Genomic DNA, 4,068 nt, shown 5'->3' on the forward strand with positions numbered 1-4,068 from the left:
AAACTTTGGCTGCAGTACGTTATCCTCCAAAGTTCCCTCCATAAGGTGAATCATGGCACTGTGATAATATGCTGAGCAGTTTCTGGTATGCATAATCGAATGATTTGGTCTGCACCTCTTTTATATAGATTCGGATCATTCCAATTGTAGTGTCTGCATTCATTCTTGAGCTTCTTCCGTTGATGGTAGGTGTAATCTTCAGGAAATTGTTCACAGACCAAATAGTTAACGATGCCCGCATACCATAGCAGTTCTTCTATGCGAAACAGCTATTCGTCAAGAACACAACACTCACTTTAGATTCATTGTGGTCAACCTCAGGATTCTTCAGTCTGGAAAAGTGATCCACAACTTGATTCTCTATCCCCTTTCGATTAATTATCTTGATATCAAATTCTTGAAGGAAGAGAACCTATTTGATCAACCTCGGCTTTGCGTCCTGGGGGCTTAGCTCTGGATCCCCCCTGCTTGCAGAAATGAATGGATTAGAAGGGGTTCGATGTCATCAAATATTTGATTGCCGAGTGATCAGTATGAATGAGTACCTTGGTTCCCAACAAGTATTCCTGGAATTTTTCCAATGGAAAGATCACAGCCAGGACCTCTTTTTCGGTGGTGGTATAATTAAGTTTCGCAGGGTTCAGGGTTTTACTCGCATATGCGATGGGGTGCAAAATTGTTTTCTTCTTTTGCGCTAATGCAGCTCCCATCGCATACCCGCTTGCGTCGCACATGATTTCGAATGGCAGTGTCCAATCCGGCGCAATTAAGACGTGTGCGGTAATCAACGCATCCTTTAAAATTCGAAATGCGTTGAGGCAATTGTTGTATAAATTCAAACTTTATGTCTGCCTCTAATAACGCACTCAATGGTTTTGCTGTCTTAGAAAAGTTCTTAACGAATCGTCTGTAGAATCCAGCATGCCCCAGAAAGCTTCGTATTGCCTTCACGTTGGTTGGAGGTGGAAGCTTTTCAATTGCGTCAATATTTGCTTTGTCCACCTCAAACCCTTCTCGAGAGACCTTATGTCGCAACACTATACCTTCTGTCACCATGAAGTGACATTTTTCCCAATTAAGCACCAGGTTTGTCTCTTCACATCTTTTCAGAATTTTCTCCAAATTGGCCAAACAGACTTCATAAGTGTTCCCATAAACGGAGAAGTCATCCATAAATATTTCTACTGAGTCCTCGAGATAATCTAAAAAAGATTTCCATCATGCACCTCTGGAACGTGCTTGGCGCATTGCAGAGGCTGAATGGCATGCGGCGAAAAGAGAATGTCCCATATGGGTAGGTGAATATGGTCTTGTCTTGGTCTTCAGGAGCTATCATGATCTGGATGTACCCGGCGTATCCATCCAAGAAACAGTAAAAATCATTCCCTGCCAATCTATCCAGCATTTGATCGATGAATGGCAAAGGGAAGTGATCCTTCTTTGTGGTCGCATTAAATTTGCGGTAGTCCATACAGATGCACCATCCAGTGATGGTCCTCTGCGGTATTAATTCATTGTTCTCATTGAGGACTACTGTCATTCCGCCATTCTTCGGCACACATTGCACGGGGCTGACCCACGTGCTATCTGAAATGGGATAGATAATGCCCGCATTCAGCCACTTGATAATCTCCTTTTTGACGACCTCTTTCATCGTAGGATTAAATCTGCGTTGATTCTCAATGGTTGCTTTGTGGTCGTCCTCAAGACGAATGTGGTGCATGCAGTACGCGGGGCTAATTCCTCTAATATCAGCGAGCGTCCAGCCGATTGCTCGCACATGCTTTTTGAGAATGATCATCAATGGATTCTCTTTATCTGTGTTGAGCGCAGAGGAAATTATTACTGACAGCTTCTCATTCTGCCCCAGAAATGCATACTTCAGATGTGTTGATAGGGTTTTTAGTTCAAGGGTTGGTGGCTCCACGAGAGAAGGTTGCGTTATTTTTCTTTCTTCCTTCGGCTCTTCTTCTTGCGTTGCGATCGATCCTTCTTCTTTGTTTCTTTTTGCTATGATCGCATTGCAAGAAGCTACAGATGCGTCAACATCCTCTTCTTCATACTCTTCATCAGACTTTTCTTCTTCAATCAAATTCAAGTCATCTTCCGAATCTTGCAGGTCTTCCTCATCAGGAAGTTTCATGGCACAAATTATATTAAATTTGAGCTTCTGTCCGTTATGCCCAAAGTGATCTTGCCCTTGTGCACATCAATTTGTGCATGACCTATTGATAGGAAAGGTCGCCCCAAAATGATGGGCACATCTTTATCGGCCTCATAATCCAGGATAATGAAGTCAGCTGGCAAAATAAATTTATCAATTGTGATTAGCATGTCCTTCACCTTACCCTCTGAATGAACCAGAGACCTATCGGCCAGTTGGAGAGTCACGAATGTGGGCACAAGTTGTCCCACATTTAATTGTCGAAAGATTGACAATGACATCAAATTTATGTTGGCCCCCAAGTCACACATGGCTTGCCCAATATAGAGTCCTTCTATGAAGCAAGGAATAGTGAAGCTCCCAGGATCTCTCATCTTCGGTGGGATAATAGATTTGGAACTTTGCGTTAATACCACCGTGGCAAATTTTCCAGCACCTCTTTTCTTGGTTATCATGTCCTTTAGAAACTTGGCATAGGCAGGCATTTCCTCAATTGCTTCACTGAAAGGAGTGTTAACATGTAATTGCTTTAACATAGATAGGAAGCGTTGGTACTGTAACTCTTCATTTTTCTTCTTCTTTAGCTTCTAAGGGAAGAGTGGTAACTGGACTTTCACGGTTCCTGTTTCATTTGACTTTGAGATTGACGCAACCTCAGGTTCTACTGCTTCATTTTCTTTTTCTCCTTCTTACGTTGTCGCAATCGCAAGTTCAGCTGCGATGGAGGTTGATCTGTTCTGATCCTTCTTTTCTCCCTCCACCGTCTTTCCACTGCGCAATGTCACAACCTGACATTGCTTCTTACCTGAACCCCCTGGGTTGCGTGGAAGCTCAGTTGAACTTGGTAGCGCCCCTTGTAGTCTAGTTTTGAGCTCATTTACAATCTGGCCCATTTGCAATTCAAGGTTGCGATGGACGTAGCCTGACTTTGAAGCACTGTCTCATTTTTCTCTATATATTGCTTCAATAGGCCTTCTAGGGAAGAAGATTGCGGTGGTTGTTGTGAACTACTTGCTTGGTTGCTCTGTTGACCATTGCTGCGTTGAAAGAACCCTGGTGGCCATTCTTTTTGTACCACAAATTGAAAGTTTTGTTGTGGATTCTTCCAAGCAAAGTTTGGGTGGTTTTTCCACTCGGGGTTGTAGGTGTTGGAAAAGGGGTTGTTCTTTACAAAATATACAGACTGTGGGTTTTGTGGACAATCCTCCTCGCATGCCCATCACTGCAAGTCGTACACCTTACGGTGTTTTGACTTATTGCGTTGATTTGCCCACCTAGGTGTTGGGCTGTTGATCATCATTCCTTGAATCAAATTCATCATTGTGGTAATTTGGTTTTGCAATGAAACAATAGCACCGTTATTTGCATCAGAATCTTTGAGTCTTAATCTCTGGTCACTCTCCCTCCAGTCTTCATGATTCTTGGAGATGCAATCCAGGATATTCTTCGCCTCATCATAAGTCTTGTCAAGCAGACCACCAGCTGCTGCCGCATTGGCAGCGGTCTGTGAAGCAGGATTCAAACCATGGTAGAAAATTTCCATCTGAAGGGGAGCAACCTATTATGTGGACAATCTCGGACTAACCTTTTAAACCTCGCCCAAGCATCGCTGAGCGATTCTTCCATGTCTTGTTCAAAATTAGTAATAAGCTTTCTTTGTCTCGCGTTCTCTGTAGGTGGGAAATACTTCTTCATAAACTTCTTCACCACCTGCTCCCAAGAAGTGATCTTCATAAACGTTAGTCGAACCTTCTCAGTAAAGATATTCAGGAGCACAAAAGTATTGTAGATTTCAATAAAACTTCGAAGATGGGCGTGCGGATCCTCGCCATGCCTTCCTCTGAATTGACCTGCAGCCTGGATCATCTGCAGCATCACCAGTTTCATTTCAAATCTACTTCCGT

The 4,068-nt window shown here is 43.1% G+C and overlaps 1 non-coding gene across 1 annotated transcript; it reads left to right on the top strand.

The window, feature by feature from the left end:
* Positions 1–3,719: 3,719 nt before the first annotated feature.
* On the top strand, positions 3,720–3,826 carry LOC120087382 (small nucleolar RNA R71). The gene has a single exon (XR_005484519.1). It is a non-coding gene; the product is annotated as a small nucleolar RNA R71 (small nucleolar RNA).
* The last annotated feature ends 242 nt before the right edge of the window (positions 3,827–4,068 follow it).

The sequence above is a fragment of the Benincasa hispida genome, chromosome 9, assembly GCF_027475165.1.
Source record: "Benincasa hispida cultivar pf3 chromosome 9, pf3_genome.v1.1, whole genome shotgun sequence".
NCBI classification, from domain to species: Eukaryota; Viridiplantae; Streptophyta; class Magnoliopsida; order Cucurbitales; family Cucurbitaceae; genus Benincasa; species Benincasa hispida.